Source organism: Nyctereutes procyonoides, unplaced genomic scaffold (genome assembly GCF_905146905.1).
Source record: "Nyctereutes procyonoides isolate TBG_1078 unplaced genomic scaffold, NYPRO_anot_genome, whole genome shotgun sequence".
Classification (NCBI taxonomy): domain Eukaryota; kingdom Metazoa; phylum Chordata; class Mammalia; order Carnivora; family Canidae; genus Nyctereutes; species Nyctereutes procyonoides.
Window position 1 is genome coordinate 2,633,640 of NW_026575049.1, and position 25,408 is coordinate 2,659,047.

The 25,408-nt window shown below is 36.9% G+C and overlaps 1 long non-coding RNA gene across 1 annotated transcript in view; it reads right to left on the minus strand.

Moving 5' to 3' along the window:
* Positions 1-785: 785 nt before the first annotated feature.
* Positions 786-25,408, minus strand: part of LOC129511950 (uncharacterized) — a 51,445-nt gene continuing 26,822 nt past the window's right edge. The window contains exon 3 of the long non-coding RNA XR_008664947.1: positions 786-1,983. This is a non-coding gene — a long non-coding RNA (uncharacterized LOC129511950). The remainder of the gene's footprint in view (positions 1,984-25,408) is intronic.

Sequence of the window (25,408 nt, forward strand, 5' to 3'; positions counted from 1 at the left end):
CATTCATTTCCATAATTCAGGTTTTCAAGAACAAGTGAATAAGAGAGGTTGTCTTTGAATAAACTCATCTATGGTAAACCCAAAGGCCTTCCCCATTTTAATGAGGGAAGGAAAAATACAGTGGAAAAAAATGTAAATTAGTATCTCAATAAACAACCCTGCCATCGTTCACATAGATTCAGAGAAAGGTTGGCTATGTCACATCGACAAGGTACGGCAAATGTATTCTTACTGAGACTTAAGCCTGACACTGCCATCTGCCATCATCTGCTGCCTCCAATAAAGGGCTTTGTAACTGCTAGTGACCAGCTGGTCACTTCTCTCATTATTCAATGCAAATATGTTATACAAAGAAAGTATGACATGAAATAACATTTCAAAATATAATGCCACATTAGAAAAAAAATCCTAAATACCAACAGAATGCATTTTTTGGCCAGGGGACTAAAAACAGCTTGTTGGAACTCATTTTGTTTGTTATAACTAAGCCACTCTGGAATGATTTTTTCTTTTCCAATGTGTAATGGTTCATTTCATGCATGGAACAACTGTAATGAAAACAGCTCTTTACTAAGTCTTTGCCTTTTGGCTTTAAATTGCAATTAAAATAACATTACTCAGGTCTTGATTGTTCTCCGTCTTTACCTCTGGTGCTTAGGTTGTGGCATTTATCTAAAATTCTTTGTCTCATATAGAAATGCGTGAAAGCTGAGAAAATCAATTTTAATGAAAGCATGGATGGGAGAAACAGATAGTACTCCAAAAACTTAGAGATTGCAAGAAGCTTTTAAACAGAAGCAACAACCATCATGAATTGCATCAATAAAGGAATTAAAGACTTGGAAGGCAGCCAAGTTATATAGTTGCAGGCAAGCGATGAAAGGGTGTTAATACATTTACATCCCATTATGGGGGACAGTCAAGGTTAGACATTATGGCCAAACAGAGATGTTCAGAAATAAAATAGATGGCTTCCGCCCTGGTGGAAGTGGGAGTAGTGGGCAGTTGTGTTTTGTGGACTCTGGGACCACACAGGGATATGCAGGAGGAGGCAGCAGCTCACTCTTGACTCTCCAAAGCCATCTCCATCTGTGATTTTTCTTCCCCTTCACAAAAGACAAGCCACTGAAGCTACGACTTTTCAAACTATCCAGAAATCCATGTCCACAGCAGCAGAGCATGGGGGAGCGCCGGTTCTCTGATGCCACTGTGATCCATCCAGATTCCCAAATCTGTTCTTTCCCGTTCTCCTCTTCACCCACTACCACTGCCCTTACTTAGGGCCCCATCCTCTCTGGGTTTTCTATACTGTAACAGCTCTCAATCTCCTCTCCCTTACGTCAGCTCATTCCCACTGCTGCAAGAATCGTACAACTTGGAGCGTCAGTCCCTTTTATGATTCCTGGTTGTCTACACAATGAAATCCAAGTTCTCCAGAATTTGTTTTTGTTTTATTCTCACTTTTTTCATCTTCTTTCTTTTGTATCTACATCTGATCCCATTTTATTCTGGGAAACCCACCAGTGTGTGCTGCTGGTAGGAAACAACATATTGCTTCTGTCCAATGGTTTTCAAAAAAATTTTTTTCTTTTTATGTGATTCTGGGTCTATTTTTGTTGCTTGCCAGCATGACTCTGATCTGCATACATAATTCCCTTCATGGTCCTTTACTTGCTTTTTTTCTTCAGCTTTATTTCTTGGCATTCCTAATTCTTGGGTTGAATCCCATTCTCCCAATCTACTTGGAGCCCACTGAGTGTCTTATGCTCTCTCTTCTCCAGGTATTGTACATGCTATCTCATCCTCCCTGAACATCCTTTTTCTCTTGCCTTCTTATACACTCTTCAGTTTAGATGTCAGCTCCTTCAGGGAGGTATTCAAACAATGGGCTCTCTCCTCTTGTAGGGTTGTACCTCTGTTGGCACCAAATTACCTGCTCACCTTTCCTTTGACTGTAAATTCTAGGAGGGTGTGGACTTTTCCCTAAAAAAAAAAAAAAAGATTTTATTTATTTATTTATTTATTCATGAGAGAGACATAGAGAGAGGCAGAAACATAGACAGAGGGAGAAGCAGGCTTCCTGCAGGGATCCCAATGTGGGACTCAATCCCAGGACTTCAGGATCATGACCAGAGCCAAAGGCAGACACTCAACCACTGAGCCACCAAAGCATCCCAACTTTTCAGTTTTTAACAAGATTTTTATTTTATTTATTTGTAATTAATTAATATTTTCAAGATTATTTCTCTTATACTTAGCTCTTCAAGATAGGACATGGGAAAATGATCATTATTCCCTCGACAAGTAAGTTGTCAAGTTAATTTAGTTGTAGGTGACTTAGGAACATATTTCATGTAAATATTAACAAATATTATTACATGGCAGGATGAGATTTTTTACACTTCAATTATTTATATATCATCTTTATAACTTGTCAGCTCTAAGTAATGCCTGTGCATTACTTTTATTTCATAATTTTTTATTGATGACATTTATCCCATGGTTTAACATGTTAATTGTACTGTAATAAACATGGCTTTAATATTCAACTTTTCCTTATTATCCAAAGTTACCACAGTCCATTTCAGTAAATATAAAAATATATACTTAATACTTTGTACAATACTGGTTTTTGGTCCAAACAAAACTGGATCAGAAAAGCCAATAAATTCACTTTAAGAATCCCCATTTTTTTTAAAGATTTACAAATGGATTTAGGCAACTTTGAATAATAGGATTTACATAATAAAATCTGAGACAAGACTAAACAAAGAACAAATAAATTTTCTAACACAAAATTAAAATTTCAAGTTCACAGATTTATGTTATGCCAAAAAAGTACAGAAACAAAATTATTTTTACACAAGCTTAATAATAAAATAATGAAAAAGGCAAGACAGGTGATAGGATAATGAAAATATAGAAATAGCATATAATTATTAAATGGAGAACGCACTAGATCTAATAAGTCCTTAGCATGGACCATTCTTTAATCAGGCTTCCTCTATCAGAAAATTTTAGTGCACAATACACCCAACTCACTCACTTCACACATACACCAGCACAAACTCAGCATAGAGTTTATCTGCTTAAGAGTTCTCTTTAAATACATTCATTTTTATTAAACTATATTTATTTTAAAAGCAACTTTACACCACTAATATAAGTAAAAATCCCATTTTTTGCCATAAATAGAAGATTCAGATCAATAAAAATGTAAAGCAATATTCAAACATTAAAGTTTTACATGAGAATATCAATATTTAGCAATGTACACATACTTTGAAATGTGTCTTGTGTTCAATCGCTGGTGTATGAGCCGTACATTCAAGCCAATATTTTCTATTATAAAAACCATCTATAGTCTTGTTTTAAACTGGTCTTTGCCCAGCATACCTCACAGGGTTGTTATGATAAACATGTGAGATCATACAAACTTAAGCTCTGTACAAGGGTAAATGGTTATTAGTTTTATTCTATTTCTATTCGATAAGCAGGTGAAGGAATAAGACCACAAGGAAATCAGGATGGGGAGAAGGGATCATTTCATTTATAGAGTTGCCCATGAAGATGTAACTTGGTTTTACTTAGACTTCCAGAGAAGGCCAGAATTCAAAGCTATTAAGGGAAATTGTTTTTCATGTCACTTACTCATTATCAAAGTGAGTTTTTAGATTGTGAAGTTGAAAATATTTTATTTTAAGTTAATAATAAGTTGGCAACAAGTTTATTAGTACATTAACTCTACCACTAATATAAATTTTTATTTAAAAGCAAATATTCACACAAAGTAAAAGCACACAAAAATACACGCCATACTTTTATAAAACAAATCCTAAATGATACTATTATAAAGAAGTTTCATTCTTAGTTTTCTTCCTCATGTATTTAGTTTTGAATGCCCTTATTAAAAACATGAGGAGCAAAACACAAACACAGACAAAACCAAAAAGCATGAGGAACAACCACAAATTCGCAAATCCAGACTAAGACCTGGAACGTTAGCAATGACTTTCAACTGCCTGTGTGCTTCCCCTCATCTCATTCTCTCCCTCCTCCCTAGGGGTGGTCGCCATCTTGAATTTTGTGCTTATTATTCTCTTTACCAGCAGCTTTCTTCCTCATGGTTTTATGATACATCTTTGTCTAACAATGCATTACTTAGCTTTATTTCATTTGGAAAATTATGTGAAGGGCACCGAGCTGTACTTAGTCTTCTGAGAATTGCTTTTTGCACTCAATACTGTATTACATCACTAAGATTGCATATTGTTACATATAGTCACAGTTAATTATTTTTTATTGCACACATGCACATATAAGTGTGTAATATAAGTAAATTACTTTATCCATTCTTCTGACTTGGGCATCTAAATTGTGTCCAATTTTATTGCCACTATAACTATGCTACTGTTGTTTGAGCAAACACAGGTGAATAATCTGAGAGCATACCCAACAGACTTTCTTAACAGCATCAGGGAAACTTGTGATGAGAGCAGTAGTAATCTAAAAACCCACAGGGTTATCCTCTGGTGTTGTCACTACCTGTAATCATTAATATGAAGCAAGTAGTGACTTGTTACAAAATGTAGATCCTATATTAAGGAGATAAAAATAGTGAATCCTTAGTTACCCTCAAGAAGAAGGAAAATGGATATGCCATTATTTTCACAGTCTCCATTATAAAGGTTAATTATTCAAAATAAATAATAAATTCCATATTCATTTGATTTTGGAAATAGTTTATAGAAAGCCTGGAGAATGCTATCAGTTGGTAGCTCTTAAACTTTATTGCATATTAGAAATCACAAGGGGGAGGTTTCTAAAATTCTGATGCCTAGGCCATTCTGTAAACCAAATCAATCAGATGCTCTGGGAGATAAAGTTGCCTGGGAATTCTGATATATGACCAAGATTGGGAACCCCTGCCCTAAGCCATAGGATCTAATCTGTGTGTTAATCACTCATCCTTAGACTGGACATGTGCAGGCTGAATACTTTGAACCTGGGAGAAGGAAAGAGCACTCAGTAAACAATAGGAAAGAAACATAAGAAAAGAGAAGCAAAAATTTCAAATCCACAACCATTTAAACAGGAGTTCACAAACAAGATGGTTCACTGGAAACTTAGAAACCCCAATCACCTTGATTCTTAAGAGGTAGAAGGAGCTGCTCTACTTGAAATTTTGTTGAGTTTCTGTGTCTCTCTGTCTCTCTCCAAAGTATGTCTTCAAGTCTTCTTCCTCACTCCACCCTTCCCAGCCTTGGCAGGCAAGCCCTGGAAAGAACTGGCAAATGAATGACATCTTAAACTAAGGTTTTTGCATTGAAGTCTGTTTCTTTCTCAATCACTTTTCTGTTGTTTTTCTGTGTCCTTTCCAGGAAACATCACTCACTCTGATCACATAAAGAACTCTGTTAGGAAACTAAGGCAGGATGTTTTCCCTTCCCTCAAGGGAGTTTAATCTAAGTCATTTTACCATTCAGTGTCTATTGAGTAAGCATTTGTCGAGCGAGTGCTATGTACTGTGCACTCAGCGAGGTCGGGAGGCTGTGGAAATGAACAAGGCATAGTCCATGATCTGGAGGGGAAGACAGATTTCCAAACAAATAACATCTTTCAAAATTAATTAACAAATATAATCTTTGAAATAATCATATATTTAGATGTTTTAAAACCTACAAAATGTCAAAGTAAAAAGTTTCCCTTATGCCATTGTCCAGTTCACAAACACCTTCCAGTGTAAGCAGTATTATTTGTTTCTTGTGTGTATTTACAGAGATTTTAGCACATATGCAGCTATAAATATAAACATATATTTATCACGCTCCCTTTTTTTCATACACCGCAATCTTGCCATAGAAATACATGAAGACCTTCTTCATTATTTTATAGAGGTACATAGTTTTCATTGTATTAATATTTCATGATTATTTTTACCAACCTCACAGAGAGAAACATTCAAATTTTTCTCTAATATTTTTCCGTAACAAATAATACTGCAATGAAGAGCTTTGTATGTATGCCATTTCATCATCTCATACATGTAAAATCTGATAAATTCCTAGCAATGGGATTGCTTAGTCAATGAACTTGACTTTTTAAAAAATTTATAATTATCCTGTGATGAAATATTTTAAGTATTTATTTATTTAATCTTTATACCCAACATGGGGTTTGAACAAATGACCTCTAGATCAAGAGTCATGTTCTCTTTTGTCTGAGCTGGCCAGGTGCCCCTGAACTTTTACTTTTGATAGATATCACCAGCAGTATATGGAGGTGCCTATGTCCTCACTTCATTGCCAACACAGTGATAACTGAAATTTGACTTGTTGCTGATATAATGGGTGGTGATTTTTGCTGATATGGTTTGATGTTAATTTACAATCCTTTTTATGAGGAAGATTGAATACCTCTTTATAGCACCAGTGTTCTGTAAGTGGGGGTAAAAGAAGCACTTAAAAAGTAGAATAGAAACAAAAATTTATCATCTCTGCCCCTGGGATGCGGTAACTCAATGTTACCAAGATCCTCAGCAGTTTTTATTGGATTCTTTTTCAAAATGCCTTACCAAGTCATGGTGAAGGCATGGTAAGTACGTGGCTTTTTTTGTTTTTTTTTTTTGTTTTTTCTTTTATATCTAATTCATTTTATTTGATCATTTAAAATACACCAAGGCCTCAGCTTCTGGATTGCTACCAATGTTTTCTAGGAGTTTGATTTTCATTCAGCTTATTTGAATTCATGCTTGTCACCATTCAGATGTTTGGTGACATTTTTGCTACTTCCTTTTTTCATGTGATTTTCTAAAGTTCAACCATATTATTAAATGCTTAATTTTTAAACACACAACTACAAGAAAATTCTACCTTGTAAAGCATTTGGGGTTTGCAAAGTGACCTTAGGTCGATTATCTCATTTAAGGCACTCTACAGCTGTCATTTACTCTCAAGAAATTGCCTCTATTTTAACACAGAGAAATAAAATTATGCGCTGTCAGCCTCACAGTTAGCCTCACCTGGGTCATGTTGGAATCCATATGCAAGAACTGGAACTCCAAATCCAGTACATCTTCTAACTAGACTTGAGAGAGTTGACTGTGACTAAATAATCTTTGGTTCTCCTTTGCCTCTGGGTCTGCCTCCTACATCCACAGAGAGGTTGTTAGCAGCCTGGTGAGCAAAAGCACTATCGTATCAGGCTCTTGTTCCTCCAATTTCCCTCCCCAGACTTCACTTGCATTGACTTTTCTCTGGGTCCAGCTGTGAGAACACACGTTCTAGTCAGAATGACTTAAGAGACTTACTTCATAAGCAAGTCGGTGCACAATTGATTAGGAATATGTCTTAAAGCTTCCTCCTGACTCGGTCTTGCTATAAGATTTGTCACTACAATCAGGAGGACTGATTCACCTATCTTGTCAATTGGGATATTTGTTCTTTGTTCTAAACTAAATTAACACAGGCCAGAAAGAAACCTCTTATCCCATTGGTATCCATCATCACCATTCTTTGAAGTGCTTTTGAAAGAAGCAGTTGAATCAGGACATTTTATGAAATTGTCATCCGATTCCTTGGAGGGCCAGACCTAAACAGCACTTGCGAAAAGAGCTGGGACACATTTTTTTCCTCCACTTCAGAGTCTTTCATCTTCGGCACAGACAGCTGTGTGTGGTTTCCTTCTTTGTACAAGGGCACTCCATTTTATTTTGGTCTGACCCTCCATGGCATCAACTGACAATTTCATAAAAGATTTTGATTCAACTGAATTAAATAGTGAACTACATCAGGGGCAGAGGGTGTGACCTGACCCCCATTAAGATTATTATTAGGCTTCATTACCATCTTATCTGGTAATATTAGTGATTTGCAGCAAGTCTCTTGGCCATATCCCTGTGGACATTTGAGAAGCAAATGCAGCTAAGGAGTGAGTTGAGTCTTACTTTGTAATAAGTGAGCTGCCTTGTGTAAAGCCAAGAAAACACTTTGGGGATATAAGGTCACCTTCAAGTCAATGGCATAGGAGGTGATAAAGACACAGGAATGATTTTGGAGAAAGCTTAGAAAGTGCAGTTATGGATAATTAGCTGGATAAATGCTATAAATTCAATGCTTCCCAAGGAATTAATGCTCTGTTGCTATCTAATTCCATTCTTCCCAGGTTCAATTGCAGTTTCTGTTTTTCACCTTTTCCTCCACAACATTTATTTATTTACTCTGCCCCCACCTCTGTCTCCTTTCACTTCTGTAGCTCCAGAACTGAGCGAATATTCAATAAACATTTATTGAGTTAATCACTGAGTGATACACCTTGACCTGGCTCTGGTTCCTCCCCTACCTCTTCCATGTGAGTGTCTTCTCTGTCCTATACTTTCTACCTTTTTGTTTCTGCTACTTTCGTTCTTCCCTTTCAACATTTAAAATTATTCATGTGTCTCTCACCTTGGAAAAAAAGTGGGAAGTGATTTTGTTAATCCAATACCCCCTGCAACTATCATTCTATCATTCTACTCCCTTTCCATTCAAACTTCATGAAATGCCTACCTTTACTCAGTGCCTTGCTTTCCTTTCTTTTTCTGCATTTTCCAGTTTCTGCTCCTTACATTGCCCCCAAGGGACTGTAGGCCCCTTCCCAGTGCTTGCTCAATTTGTTCCTTTAGTAGCATTAACATCGTCAGCCGATCCTTCCTTGAAACACCCCTCTACATTCGCATCCCGACCCAGTGCTTTCATACTTGTTCTGTTTCCTTTGCAAGCTTCTCTCTTTTGCCTGTCTCTTAAACACTGGTGCCCTCAAATATTGGTGTCCTTCAGAGACACTCTATGTCTTCTCCCCATGCAGTTTCTCTGACTCTCCTGGCTTCCATGAGTGCCCTCTCAGAACTCTCCCCAGACCTACTTACAGAGCTGAATCTAAGTGCCACAAGGATCCACACCCAGATGCATCTCAGCACTTCACCCTCAAAATGCTCAGACTTTTATCATCTCTTCCAGAATTTTACTTCTCTTCCTATTTCCCAGTTTCAGGGAACAGTGCCCTCATCCTTCCGGTGATCCAGTGCCGACCAGAAAAACAGGCATCACCCATACCCTCCCCTTTTTCCTCACACCCCTAAGGAATCACAAGGTGCTTCTACTGAAACATTTAAAATGTTTCTTCTTCCAGTCCCCACTGGCCCTGCCAGGGTACAGGCCACCATCCTCTTTGCATCTGTTGCTAGGACTTTCTCCCAAGTGGACTGTCCAACCTCTACTCTTGCGGGCCTGCCGTCTGTTTCCATACGTGGCCAGATTGATCTTTCCAGAAGGCAGATTTGGCAACATCCCTCTTTACTTAGAGTCCTACATTTTCCTTTTTATTAAATCAAAATACGTGAGCACGTCAGACTGGATCCTCCAGAAGGCTCACTTACTGCTGCTCACTTCTGGTACTCTGCTTCACACCCTCATCTTCAGTTTCTGGGTTAGTTGTTACTTCCTCTGAAGTCTTTCCTGACCAGCAGAGGCTGAATTTGTGTTTTTGCCACAGCATACTAATATCACATTTTTTAGTGAATTGTAATTAGTTTTTTACTTATAAATCCTCTCAAGTAATAATTTCCTTGAAGGCACAAGTTGCTTTTATCGTTCTTATCATTATGTCCCAAGGATATTTCTTGGCATAGGCTAGATACTCATTTAATATTTATAAGACAAAAAAGATGAGTCTGCCTAAATTACTTGACATAGATCCTACTGTTTAATAAAAGGTTGGAATAGAATACTATATATAAAATGATCAAGGTGGTCTTTCAATAAACATTAGTTCTTTTCCCTTTCTTATTTGGTTCCTAAGAAATGTTTACTTAGAGCTGTGGACTGGGTTAATTTAGTCTTATGGTGATTTCAGTTTTTATACTAAAACCTATTGCCATTTAGAGCCAATAGAAGTATAGAACTTTATGGCTGCAATTGTCTTATCTATAGTTCAATGCTCCGTGAAAGTACTGCAATCATATTTCTAGAATAAATTGAAGTCTATTGAGAATGAACAGAATGTACTAGCCATAGGGTAGCTGTTCCATAGAGTGACACTTGGATTGGTTCTTGAATTTCCCAGTTGGAAATTCAATCAATTATCAGATGACTTCACAAAAGAAAATAATAAGGATTGTTATTAGCCATGATAAAACTATCTCATGGATGGATGAGTCTATGCTATTTACTAAACACATGAACGCACATGTAGATTCCATTCAATTAGTACTTACGGAGAAGCAAGAGCCAGGGTCAGATAATGCAGCTATCAAAACCATAGCAAAGCATACAGAAAAATGCTGATGAGATAATACTTTTGTTCTTTTTTTCCTTCTTTAATATTTTCAAATTGATGATAAAAATGATGCATGCCTCCAAAAAAGGATAACATTTGGACAAGCCTTGATCATCGTGTTTGACCCTAACAACAATTTTCAAAGGACTGAACAGATATTATTTTTACTTTCAATATGAGGACCCTGAGGCAAAGTCTATTTATTTGTCTGTTTACTTATCTGTCACCTATTGAACATGTCCTAGATACCTTGACAGACACTGAGATGTGAAAACAAAAATGATTACCGCTTGTTCAATCACTTCTACTTTTAAGATTATCTCCTTCCCCGACCCTCATGTACCCCTGTCCCCAACCCCAGTTGTTTAGTTTATGCTAAAGAGCTCTGGGTACCTGAGGTGGGGCTGGAGGATGGAGGGAAAGGAAGAGAGAGGGGTGGGGAGAGCAAGAGGGAGGGAAGAGTAGAAGAGAAAGAATGGGGATGAAAATGCACAGCTCTCAAAAAACAATGAGTAGCCTTGGGTCACTCACTGATTTTTCCCTTTCCAGTTCTCATCTGGACACATCCAGCCACATCTTCATTTCTTGTTGGTAAATGCCACAAAGTTCTGTATAGCCTTATAAACCACCCTCCCTCCATGCTTTCTGGGCTGGATATGGTTAATTAAGCACAGCACATAAGAAGCTGTTCTGCTTCTATTTTTACCTCCTTTGATGTGTCTTGTTGAATTGCAGAGTCTGTAAAGCCAAATTCTACATTTGTAGACTATTTTGCAGATAGTTCTGGATACCAACTAGATATTCTTATGCAAGATTTGGAGTCTGGTAGTGAGGTGGATGCTATCACCCTTCTGCTGTTTCTGTTGGAAAAGAAGGTCTAGGGACATGAGTGTTGAGAAGCAGTATGGTGTGGATTTTTGATCCCTGCATCAAATTACGGCTTTAATTTTTGTACTCTATGGTTCCACTGGCAGTCTCCTCATGTCAGCCCCTCTAACATTTCTCATGATTTTAGTGGCATTTAAATTCTGTATTAAATTCCTTTCTGTTTGAAATACCTAGAGAGGTTCCTATTTTCTCCACAGAACTGTGAAAAAATACAGAAACTTTTGCTTAAATTAATTTGAAGAATCTCTGTTCTTCTAACCAAATTTGTCCAGGCCAAGACAGGGAGGATATCAAGAAAATACCATGGAAGCAGAGAAAGTCTTAAAGAACATACATTCTAGTGACTTGCTTTGTTTCATGCAGCTTATAATGAGGAAGCCTGGGTTTAAATCCAGATCCTTTGACTCTGGATTCAGAGGCTTTTACTTATATTACCTATCACTTTTCCAAAGCAGTTAGAATATTACGTCAGTACCTGGCAAAAAGTAGAAAATCAGCATATGTTTTTCCATTTGAATTGAAGTTACAACATCTCACAGGATATATTTTAAACATAAGCATAGGGATCACTATGTGAAAATCATTTCATTCTTTTTGGAAACAAGAAAATCCTCTATATTTAGAAAAGCAGAGTGGAAGTGAGAAAAGAGTAAGGAGGTAAGAATTTAAACATTAGAAAGCAGGTAATTTTTCCTAGTACAGTAAAAAATATGTTTTGATTAAAAAATAAAACAATTCTACTTCCAAAAATTTAAAATTCATGGACATGTCATTTATGAAAATTACTTCTGACTTTTAGTTTTTATTTAAATTTTTTTTCATACCAGAGTCAATTGAATTATTCAGCAAAACTTCCATTATTTCAGAGCAATATAGCTTAACAGCTAGCATGGACCTAGTAAATGTTGTCTAAGGTCACTGGAATGATTACTGACTTGATAGAATTATGGAGAATTGCTTTATGTATCTATTTAACTTATAGAATTGCAATTACATCTGGTTGCTATTTTATGTAATCTGAAAGCCCTAAATATAAGACCTATGATAAATTTATACAACACTTGTAAACTACAAATTATGGATAGTTTAAGTAAGCTACTTTCAAAAATAATGTGACATGACATAGGTATGAACAAATAACTAGATAAAAAAAATGACTTATTCTACTCACAAGGGATAAGCAAAGCATCTGTTTCAGTTTTCAAAAATAAGAGTTACCAGACCTGGGGAGTGGGAGCAAGTAGCATTCTAGTTATGCAGAACAGCACTGAGTAACAGAAAACCACTGTATACCAACAAAGTGTGACAGATAAGAAGAAGGTTATGTTTGTGTCACTATAGAGTGTGGATTATCAGGTGTAGAACAGAATGAGGCCAGGTCAAGTGGGTATAGAGAATGTGCTTGTGCCGTCTGGGTGGTGGGTGGTCACTGAGATATTAACAGGGGACTGTCACATGCAGATTTACAGTCACAGGGAAATCTGGTGGCAGTGTTAAAGATACATAAGGAGCTTAAAAAGGAGGTCTGTGTAATGAATCTGGTTACTGATAACGACAATAATGGTCCTGGAAAGGAAGGGCTGAATCTGAGAGAAATTTTAAAACAAAACAGGTCAGCTGTTATGAATAATTGTGGGGGTGTATGTAGTGTGTTTTAGGATGTCTGAATGAGAATTATTGTGTGTCCTAGGTTTCTGGCTTGAAAGACTGAAGGATGGTGACACCATAGATCTGAGAAGGAATGTGGGAGATGAACCTTAGTTTCTGGAAATGATGACAGATTCATTTTGAACATGTTGGATTTGAAATGACTTAGATGCTGGTTTACAGATTGTGGCTGAAGCTAGAAATTTGTTTTTAATCAATGGAAAAATACTGAAGAAGTTGATGGGCTCACCAGGTTAAAGTAATTTCATTCAGACCACAAAGATATTTTATAACAAGGGAACTGACATGGGTAAAGATCATAATGATTATTATACTTCTGCACCATTATTTTCTATCCTATTGCATTATACAAGAAAGAAATAGAGAAAATCTTAAATTAAGTAAGTAAGAGTTGTTTTTGTCCTTCCATCTATAAGATGTATATAGGTGTGTGTGTGTGTGTGTTTGTGTGTATTCAATGCTATACTGCTATTATATTGATCTTGGTATCATTAGCATCAATCTGAAAACATACTTTAAAATATCTAAATCCACCAAATATTGTTCACCCATTATAGAGTTGAATATTTTTTGAATTCATTGTTTGATTAGAGCTTCATAATATAAATAAAGCACGTGCCACAAATCCTTTAAACTCCATAGCTTTGTGATATGTGCCAAAACTGTGATATTTGCCATCATTTAATCATGTTTGCAAGTTTAGTTCAGAAAAGAAATGGTTATTCTTTCCTGGGTATGTTATAACTTCAATTTGAATACTGAGATAAGATGATTACCAGTGAGTCAGTGATATGTCTACCTTTGACTGAACTGGATACACTGTGATTAATAATCTAAACTGGTATAATGAAAGAATATAGCAAACTATCTGTATGGGTGAGATGCTGGATTGACAATGGGATAAAATGAAAGTTAGCATATTAAGCAGTGTGATCAGCTCCACTATGTTCCTTACCAGAATGATGGCAAACAGGTTCCCATCTCTACTCCCAAGCCTTGGCAAGAGATATGAATACCCATCTCTGAGAAACAACTATCAGCTCTCCTAAAATACTGCACATTCTCACATCTAGGGTCCTCTAGTAAAAACAATTCAGTCATTAGGGGCACCTGGGTGGCTCAATAGTTAAGCTTCTGCCTTCAGTTCAGGTCATGGTCCCCAGTCCTGGGATTGAGCCGTGAGCCAGGCTCCCTGATTTTCTCTCTCTCTCTTTGTCCTTCTCCCCTGCTCATGCTCTCTAGCTCTCTCAAACAAATAAATAAAATCTTTAAAAAATCCAGTCATTATTCAATCTGCCTAGAGTGAAACCTACCAGTTAGTAAGCTGTATTCATGCAGACATATTTCTTTCTTTTCCATATTTCTTAATTAGCTTTTCAGAATGTCATCACTAAGAATGAATAGGCAGCCAAAGATCACCCAATATTTAAGGAAAGACTTTGACAATAAAAATGATACACTAAAAAAGTAAAGGTGTACTTAGAAAAAAACATTTTAAAATGTACGGAACATAAAATGTCAAAGAAACTAAAAATCAATATACTCAGAGAGATGGGAGAAGATATTGTAATAATTACACAAAAATATTGAATTATAAATTTCCAGATACCTGGTCATAAAGATCCTAAACTTTTTCAAAGAAAATAAATCATATACAAAGGATTAAGAATAACATGAGACTTCTCACATACATCAGAAGCTATAAAACAATAGAGTCAATTATGAGTGAAAATTATTGGCAATATAGAGTTCTATACCAAGTCAAACTATCAAGCTAGTATAATGATATAATAAAGATACTTTCAGAAAAACACCATCTCAAAAAACTGTCTCTTACGTACTTTTCTGAGAAGACTTCTGAAGGATGTGCTTACCAAAACAAGAGAGCAAAGAGAAAGAGATGTATAGGATACAAAAGAAGAGAAAGGCAAAGGAAATTTTCAGGATGAAAATTGTTAATTGTACCTGGTGAACAAGGAGTAAATATTAAAACAAAAATGATGGAGTTCCAGTATGGAATCTTCCTGGAAAAGAAATAAGAACCAATAAACCGTCTAAGGGGTTTGACTGTATGGAAATATTGTGTGCAAACACATGTACCAAGCTATTATATGGTATGGAAAAACAGCTATAAACTGTTTTTTATAAAGAAAATGCAAAAATACAGCAATATTAACTCTAGGAAGAGCAAAATGTTCAAGTAAGAAAATAAAATCAAAATACTCTACTTGGCACAAGACTCCACAAAATTCATATAGTCTGAATAAGAAAAGTACAGAATAGGAATTTTTAAAGCTCCATTACAAAAATGTCAAACAGATACAGAATTAGAAAGAATGGTGTAATAAATCTCCATGTACATTTTACCCAACTTCAACATTATCAATCCTTTGAAAATGATCACCTCTTTATTTTTTAAAAAAAATGTTATTTATTTATTCAAGAAAGACACACACACAGAGAGAGAGAGGCAGAGACATAGGCAGAGGAAGAAGCAGGCTCCATGCAAGGAGCCTGATATGGGACTCAATCTCAGGGCTCCAGGATCACACCCTAGGCTGAAGGCAGGCACTAGACCACTGAGCCACCCAGGGATTTCCCTTTCACCTCTTTAAAAAATAATCACATTCCCATCATTCTATTCCCTCAAGTAAGCAATAATTTCTGAATGTCATTTGCTACCCATTCAACATAAACATTTCTCTAATTTTCCTATAGAACTTTTTATTTTTTAATATTTTTGTTTAGATCAGGATCCAAATGATCATTCTTTGCAACTTAGATTTCCTCTCCATGTCCTCTTTTTTTCTTTTAGCTTTTCTTTCCTTGCAATTTTTAAAAAATAGAAAACAGATTATTTTTTCCTGTAGAGTTATTCACAGTTTAAATGTTGCTAGTTGCATCTCATAGTATTCTTGAAGATACTTGAAATACATATAATATGTTTAAATCTGTGCATTCATAATGATCCCTCATGGAGGAACATTACCTGTGAGATAATAACACTATAAAAAAGTCCAACTTGAATCTTATTAAGCCTAAAAAATCTACTTATAAATATGTAAAATAAGACATGAGATATGTAAGGGAAAAAGGACTAGAATTTTAATTTAACCAAATGTTATGATGAAACCATATATGGAGAGTAGATAGGAACCATGGGAAAGGACTAAAAATCCTGTGGCTTGATTAAAAGCAAAAGATAACATCAAGCCATGCAAAGTAGGATACATATATTATTTAGAGGTATGGAGATAAATATTTACCATTAAAAGAGTTTCAAGGTGTTGCCCCTGGTGATTAGGTAAAGCAGGGAGAGGTCAGAGGTCAGAGAGAGTATCATGGTTTTTTGTTTGTTTGTTTTGTAGCATTATTTGATTTTTTAAACCACATACTACTTTGATGGAATAAGTTTAAAGTGAAAGAAATAAGGGACAAAAAAAAAAAGGTAGAAACCTCTAAATTGAGTGTATTCCAAAATCATGTGTCTCCTCTCAACACAGTCGACAGATATTACTCACCATTTATCCTGTATACATTTAATGTATGTTGCTATTGTTGTTTAGTAGAAATTTTCTTTTTATTTCTAATGTTTCCATCTTCTGCAAGCAAGAAGGTTAGCCTCATGAGGTCACTCCATGACCCTGAACCCCTTCTTTCTCAAGATTGTCTGGGCTTGGATAATGAATTTCAGATTCATGCTATAAGCTATAAACAAACTTTTTTGTTTTCCTCCCCGGACTTGTTCCAAACCACTTCAGCCCCTTAGATACTCCAGAATAGAAGTGGAAATAAGCTCTTAACTATCAATACTGGGGGAGATTTTATTGAGAGAAGCTAGGTCCTTTGTATTCTTAACTCAGTACTTCACCTCGAACTGATTAGTTTGGGGATAGAGGGAGTGGGTGGAGAGTTCTCTAAACAAAGATCATATTTCATATTTGATCTCCTGGGCTAGCAGAAAAGCAAAATGGTCATAAAGGCACAAACTTTATTTTTAATATCATTTCCAATTATATCTTCATGAGAGTTTCTTTCCAGAATTAGCAGAGATCCTTGGAAATTAAGTTGTTACTTTATGTTGATTCCTTTTCAATTAACTTGTGAGGCCCAGAATCCCAGCGAGTACTCATCTGCATAAAGCCAAAATGACCACACAGTTTAATATCAGAGCAACTCCTAACCCTTTCAATTTTCGTATAGAGAGTCCCTCTTACTCTTTCTGAGCTATTTAAACAGACAGAACAGTCCATTTTATTTACATTAAACATGTATAAACAATCTGAAACTTGGGATGTTGTAAAGAAATATGTTATTTTTTATCATTTCTTCTCCAACACATATAATAGACACAGAAAGGAAAGATTGCACTTGGCTGTGTACTTTCCCCTACCCACGCAAAAGGTTCATAGAAACTTTAAGGCCATCCGTGTATTGGGAAAGGTGTTAAAGAGTAGATAATATTTTGATCATTTACTGTTACTAATTTCGTATTATCATATTACTTATATCAATCTTGTATGTCTTCCATCTTAAAAAAATTGGTAGAAAAAGAAGTCTATTTTCCAAAATAGGGAAAAAGAAAATATGCAAGTCAGTTGTAGAAGATGTCATAAATTAATGAGTTAAATCAGTGGAAGTTTGATACAGAGCAGGATTTTTAGCAGACTGTAAGAAAATTATTATGTTCACATAGCCAACAAAAAATGGTAACGGATGGAATGTTTTCAGTTGAAAATCTCCCTCTCTCTCCCTGTGGTCATCAGGTACGGTTCAAGTTTATTTTTATATATGTGGTTCCTGTTTACCAGTCATTTATGAACTTGAGCTATAATTGTCTTACAAACCAAATGTGAATTTTATTTTTGTAAATTTTATTGTGTTGGCAATCTTTTATTTTTAAAGTTCAAAAAATGTTCTTGTTTTATTTGAAAGGCATTTACAGAACTTCTATGCTTCTCTGAAAATGTAACCCTGTTCCTGTCACTTGGCTTAATGTTCCACACATGTTTTCTTACTTAAACTTTGCCTCATTTGGCTGTGGGTTTTTTCTCTCTTTATTTTTCTTTCTTTTCTTTCTTTCTTTCTTTCTTTCTTTCTTTCTTCTTCTTTCTTTCTTTCTCTTTCATTCTTTTACGTAGGCTTTGAAACCATCTCTAATGGAAAAATGCAGCTGTGAGCAAGATTTCCTAAAATGTACATGGAATTAATTTTCCAGGCATTTCATGCAAGGGCCCTGATGTATCAAAAAGGAGAGATTTTGCCAAAAGGAGTTTTAATGTATCTAAATGAAAGAGGGAAACAGCCAGAAAAGAGGTTAAAGAGGCAAGCAAAGCCCTAATGCAGCTAGGAAAGGAGAAAAAGCATGGAGAAACGAAGAGGAGGAACAGGAAAAAAGGGGGAATGGTGGAGCGAGGAAAGAAAGCTAACAGCCTCTATGGGAGGAGGGAAGACAAAAGAGGAGGGAGCCCTGAAGACCGCAGGGGGCCTGGGGGTGACCTTGCCACAGGAGAGAAACCTTATCTCCAGGTTTCCATTAAGGCATTTGCTTTAACTAATCAGTGTCTCCACTCTGTCACCAAAAACATTATTTTCCATCTGATCAGTGATTTTACTGTCTATAATTTAAACAAATTAATTTCAGCTAAAAGGCACATTATTAAAAAATAACAATATTTTAAGCATCGCCGCTGAGAATTTTTTTTCTTCATAAACGACCCCTCCTGGCCACATATTGTGTTTTTATTGACACTAGAAGGTTAAAACCTGAAACTACAATGTTCGAGTTTACTAATGCACAGCTGGTGAGCTTTTCATGCCCAGGGGATTGTAAAAATATAAAGTCATGTGGCTGACTTCAGACCGTAAACATAAAGACTTTATTTTGTCGATTCTTTCTCAGTTTTTTGCCTCTTATTTACTCTAAGCTCTCAAGATAAATGACAAAAATTCGAAAGTCACAGAAGAAACAAAATGTATTTTTAATATGCATGTGAGGGTTCAGTGATGTATTTTCCAGCATTGCTCCCATGGAGAACATAAACTTTAAATGTACGTGTAGCACATTTTCCATAGTATAAAATATTTAGCATATTAATATAATACAAAGAAATTAATAATTTGTAACTATGTGGGACTACGGGGTTCATTTATACAAGTTTATGATCACTTTACATATACTCTGCTGGTAGAGATGGTTTTACAAATGACCAAATTAGCCCAATTCCTTGGATGCCGTCTGAGCAAAGAAATTGCCTTATGTGAATGAATACTACATAATGGCTCCATGAGGCATTATTTCAATATTGAAGGATTGTTCATATGGAACAGAATAAAATGAGCAGTGTGACATGACCTGTTTAACGTTAGGCAAGCACAAAATATTAGATGTCCCAAATACTCCAAGTTATTTCTTTAAGCATCATAAAAGCCTGAAGAGAAAAAGATGAGAAAAGTTTAAAATTTAACTGAAATACAGCAGTATATTAATGTCAAATGTAAGACCATGATTCTATTATCTATGCACTACAGTTGAAATATATCTTTAATAATCCTAATATAATTAAATTACCATAAGAAGTAATAATCTGCCACCATACACACTTCGAAAAAATGTAGAGATTCTGAAATTAGTTTAATGACTTTATATAAAATGATCAAGCTGGAAACATAACATTGCCTCTTCATGTCTGTACCACATTCTTCATGAAACTTGACTCTGCAGTTATTTTTTTGTGGGGTCAGGGTGTGTGTGTGTGTGTGTGTGTGTGTGTGTTTGACTAGTGTTTGGTTCAGTTGTTTGTTCAGCTTTTCTATGACAAACTAACGTATGTAGTCTTATCAAAATGTGCCACATTTGTGGCATGACTAAACCTCCTAAAGAATGTATCTGGGGGATCCCTGGGTGGCTCAGCAGTTTAGGCCTGCCTTCGGCCCAGGGTGAGATCCTGGGGACCCGGGATCGAGTCCCACGTCGGGCTCCCAGCATGGAACGTGCTTCTCCCTCCTCCTGGGTCTCTGCTAATCTCTCTCTCTCTCTATGTCTATCATGAATAAATAAATAAATAAATCTTTTAAAAAATTATAGTTATTATTTATCGTTATTTATTTATATTATTTTTTTAATAAATTAATTTTTATTGGTGTTCAATTTACCAACATACAGAATAACACCCAGTGCTCATCCCATCAAGTGTCCCCCTCCGTGCCCGTCACCCATTCACCCCCACCCCCCGCCCTCCTCCCCTTCCACCACCCCTAGTTCATTTCCCAGAGTTAGAAGTCTTTATGTTCTGTCTCCCTTTCTGATATCTCCCACACATTTCTTCTCCCTTCCCTTATATTCCCCTTCACTATTATTCATATTCCCCAAATGAATGAGAACATACACTGTTTGTCCTTCTCCGATTGACTTACTTCATTCAGCATAATACCCTCCAGTTCCTTCCACGTTGAAGCAAATGGTGGGTATTTGTCGTTTCTAATGCCTGAGGAATATTCCATTGTATACATAAACCACATCTTCTTTATCCATTCATCTTTCGATGGGCACCGAGGCTCCTTCCACAGTTTGGCTATTGTGGACATGGCTGCTAGAAACATCGGGGTGCAGGTGTCCCGGCGTTTCATTGCATCTGAATCTCTGGGGTAAATCCCTAACAGTGCAATTGCTGGGTCGTAGGGCAGGTCTATTTTTAATTCTTTGAGGAACCTCCACACAGTTTTCCAGAGTGGCTGCACCAGTTCACATTCCCACCAACAGTGTAAGAGGGTTCCCCTTTCTCCTCATCCTCTCCAACATTTGTGGTTTCCTGCCTTGTTAATTTTCCCCATTCTCACTGGTGTGAGGTGGTATCTCATTGTGGTTTTGATTTGTATTTCCCTGATGGCAAGTGATGCAGAGCATTTTCTCATGTGCATGTTGGCCATGTCTATGTCTTCCTCTGTGAGATTTCTCTTCATGTCTTTTGCCCATTTCATGATTGGATTGTTTGTTTCTTTGGTGTTGAGTTTAATAAGTTCTTTATAGATTTTGGAAACTAGCCCTTTATCTGATATGTTATTTGCAAATATCTTCTCCCATTCTGTAGGTTGTCTTTGAGTTGTGTTGACTGTATCCTTTGCTGTGCAAAAGCTTCTTATCTTGATGAAGTCCCAATAGTTCATTTTTGTTTTTGTTTCTTTTGCTTTCGTGGATGTATCTTGCAAGAAGTTACTGTGGCCAAGTTCAAAAAGGGTGTTGCCTGTGTTCTCCTCTAGGATTTTGATGGAGTCTTGTCTCACGTTTAAATCTTTCATCCATTTTGAGTTTATCTTTGTGTATGGTGCAAGAGAGTGGTCTAGTTTCATTCTTCTGCATGTGGATGACCAATTTTCCCAGCACCATTTATTGAAGAGAGTGTCTTTCTTCCAGTGGATCGTCTTTCCTCCTTTGTCGAATATTAGTTGACCATAAAGTTCAGGGTCCATTTCTGGGTTCTCTATTCTGTTCCATTGGTCTATGTGTCTGTTTTTGTGCCAGTACCACACTGTCTTGATGACCACAGCTTTGTAGTACAACCTGAAATCTGGCATTGTGATGCCCCCAGATATGGTTTTCCTTTTTAAAATTCCCCTGGCTATTCGGGGTCTTTTCTGATTCCACACAAATCTTAAAATAATTTGTTCTAAGTCTCTGAAGAAAGTCCATGGTATTTTGATAGGGATTGCATTGAACGTGTAAATTGCCCTGGGTAACATTGACATTTTCACAATATTAATTCTGCCAATCCATGAGCTTGGAATATTTTTCCATCTCTTTGTGTCTTCCTCAATTTCTTTCAGAAGTGTTCTATAGTTTTTAGGGTATAGATCCTTTACCTCTTTGGTTAGGTTTATTCCTAGGTATCTTATGCTTTTGGGTGGAATTGTAAATGGGATTGACTCCTTAATTTCTCTTTCTTCAGTCTCATTGTTAGTGTATAGGAATGCCATTGATTTCTGAGCATTGATTTTGTATCCTGCCATGCTACCAAATTGCTGTATGAGTTCTAGCAATCTTGGGGTGGAGGCTTTTGGGTTTTCTATGTAGAGTATCATGTCATCGGCGAAGAGGGAGAGTTTGACTTCTTCTTTGCCAATTTGAATGCCTTTAATGTCTTTTTGTTGTCTGATTGCTGAGGCTAGGACTTCCAATACTATGTTGAATAGCAGTGGTGAGAGTGGACATCCCTGTCTGGTTCCTGATCTTGGGGGAAAGGCTCCCAGTGCTTCCCCATTGAGAATGATATTTGCTGTGGGCTTTTCGTAGATGGCTTTTAAGATATCGAGGAAAGTTCCCTCTATCCCTACACTCTGAAGAGTTTTGATCAGGAATGGATGCTGTATTTTGTCAAATGCTTTCTCTGCATCTAATGAGAGGATCATATGGTTCTTGGTTTTTCTCTTGCTGATATGATGAATCACATTGATTGTTTTACGAGTGTTGAACCAGCCTTGCATCCCGGGGATAAATCCTACTTGGTCATGGTGAATAATTTTCTTAATGTGTTGTTGGATCCTATTGGCTAGTATCTTGTTGAGAATTTTTGCATCCATGTTCATCAGGGATATTGGTCTGTAATTCTCCTTTTTGGTGGGGTCTTTGTCTGGTTTTGGAATTAAGGTGATGCTGGCCTCATAGAACGAATTTGGAAGTACTCCATCTCTTTCTATCTTTCCAAACAGCTTTAGTAGAATAGGTATGGTTTCTTCTTTAAACGTTTGATAGAATTCCCCTGGGAAGCCATCTGGCCCTGGACTCTTGTGTCTTGGGAGGTTTTTGATGACTTCTTCAATTTCCTCCCTGGTTATTGGCCTGTTCAGGTTTTCTATTTCTTCCTGCTCCAGTTTTGGTAGTTTGTGGCTTTCCAGGAATGCGTCCATTTCTTCTAGATTGCCTAATTTATTGGCGTAGAGCTGTTCATAATATGTTTTTAAAATCGTTTGTATTTCCTTGGTGTTGGTAGGGATCTCTCCTTTCTCATTCGTGATTTTATTAATTTGAGTCTTCTCTCTCTTCTTTTTAATAAGGTTGGCTAATGGTTTATCTATCTTATTAATTCTTTCAAAGAACCAACTCCTGGTTCTATTGATCTGTTCCACAGTTCTTCTGGTCTCAATTTCGTTGATTTCTGCTCGAATTTTAATTAACTCTCTTCTTCTGCTGGGCGTCGGGTCGATTTGCTGCTTCTTCTCTAGCTCCTTTATGTGTAAGGTTAGCTGTTGTATTTGAGTTCTTTCCAGTTTTTGAATGGATGCTTGTATTGCGATGTATTTCCCCCTCAGGACTGCTTTTGCTGCATCCCAAAGATTTTGAACAGTTGTATCTTCATTCTCATTAGTTTCCATGAATCTTTTTAATTCTTCCTTAATTTCCTGGTTGACCCTTTCATCATTTAGCAGGATGGTCCTTAACCTCCACGTGTTTGAGGTCCTTCCAAACTTCTTCTTGTGATTGAGTTCTAATTTCAAGGCGTTATGGTCTGAGAATATGCAGGGGACGATCCCAATCTTTTGGTATCGGTTCAGACCCGATTTGTGACCCAGTATGTGGTCTATTCTGGAAAAAGTTCCATGTGCACTTGAGAAGAATGTGTATTCAGTTGAGTTTGGATGTAAAGTTCTGTAGATATCTGTGAAATCTATCTGGTCCAGTGTATCATTTAAAGCTCTCGTTTCTTTGGAGATGTTGTGTTTAGAAGACCTATCGAGGGTAGAAAGAGCTAGATTGAAGTCACCAAGTATAAGTGTATTATTATCTAAGTATTTCTTCACTTTGGTTAATAATTCGTTTAAGTATTTGGCAGCTCCCACATTCGGGGCATATATATTGAAGATTGTTAAGTCCTCTTGTTGGATAGATCCTTTAAGTATGATATAGTGTCCCTCTTTGTCTCTCACTACTGTCTTCGGAGTGAATTTTAGTTTATCTGATATAAGGATGGCTACCCCTGCTTTCTTTTGAGAACCATTTGAATGGTAAATGGTTCTCCAACCTTTTATTTTCAGGTTGTAGGTGTCCTTCTGTCTAAAATGAGTCTCTTGTAGACAGCAAATAGATGGGTCCTGCTTTTTTATCCAGTCTGAAACCCTGCGCCTTTTGATGGGGTCATTAAGCCCGTTCACGTTCAGAGTTACTATTGACAGATATGAGTTTAGTGTCATCATGATATCTATTTAGTCCTTGTTTTTGTGGATTGTTCCACTGAACTTCTTCTTAAAGGGGAATTTTAAGAGTCCCCCTTAAAATTTCTTGCAGAGCTGGTTTGGAGGTCACATATTCTTTCAGTTCCTGCCTGTCTTGGAAGCTCTTTATCTCTCCTTCCATTTTGAATGAGGGCCTTGCTGGATAAAGTATTCTTGGTTGCATGTTCTTCTCATTTAGGACCCTGAATATATCCTGCCAGCCCTTTCTGGCCTGCCAGGTCTCTGTGGAGAGGTCTGCTGTTACCCTAATATTCCTCCCCATGGAAGTCAGGGACTTCTTGTCTCTTGCTGCTTTACGAATCTTCTCTTTATCTTTGGAATTTGCAAGCTTCACTATTAGATGTCGAGGTGTTGAACGGTTTTTATTGATTTTAGGGGGGGATCTCTCTATTTCCTGGATCTGAATGCCTGTTTCCCTTCCCAGATTGGGAAAGTTTTCAGCTAGGATTTGTTCAAATACATATTCTGGCCCTCTGTCCCTTTCGGCGCCCTCGGGAACCCCAATTAAACGTAGGTTTTTCTTCCTTAGGGTGTCATTTAATTCCCTTAATCTGTCTTCATGGTCCTTTAATTGTTTGTCTCTTTTTTCCTCAGTTTCCCTCTTTGCCATTAACTTGTCTTCTATGTCACTCACTCGTTCTTCCACCTTGTTAACCCTCGTCGTTAGGACTTCTAGTTTGGATTGCATCTCATTCAGTTGATTTTTAATTTCTGCCTGATTGGATCTAAATTCTGCAGTCATGAAGTCTCGTGAGTCCTTAATGCTTTTTTCTAGAGCCACCAGTAGCTGTAGAATAGTGCTTCTGAATTGGCTTTCTGACATTGGATTGTAATCCAGATTTTGTAGCTCTGTGGGAGAGAGGGCTGTTTCTGATTCTTTCTTTTGAGGTGAGGTTTTCCTTCTAGTCATTTTGCTCAGTGCGGAGTGGCCAAAAACAAGTTGTATTGGGAAAAGGAGAGAAAGAGAGAGAAGGAAAGAAAAGAGAAAAAGAAAAAAGAAAAAGGAAAGAAGAGAAGAAAAAGGGAAAGAAAAAGAAAGAAAGGTGAAAAAAAGGGGGTGGGGGAAGCAATCAGAAATCAAAAAGAAAAGAAAAAAGAAAAAAAGAAAAAAAGAAAAAAAAACACGGGGGAGTATTTCTGTAGACTTTAAGTCCCTTGACTTCCCCTGGAACTGGTCCGTCCAGCTGGTCTTCTTGGGGAGGGGCCTGCTGTGCTGATTCTCAGGTGTTGGCACTTGGGGGAGCTGCTCTGCCCCTGCCTGCTGCAGGGCTCAGCGGGGGTTGTTTACCCCGTGAGGTCTCAGGAGGAACAG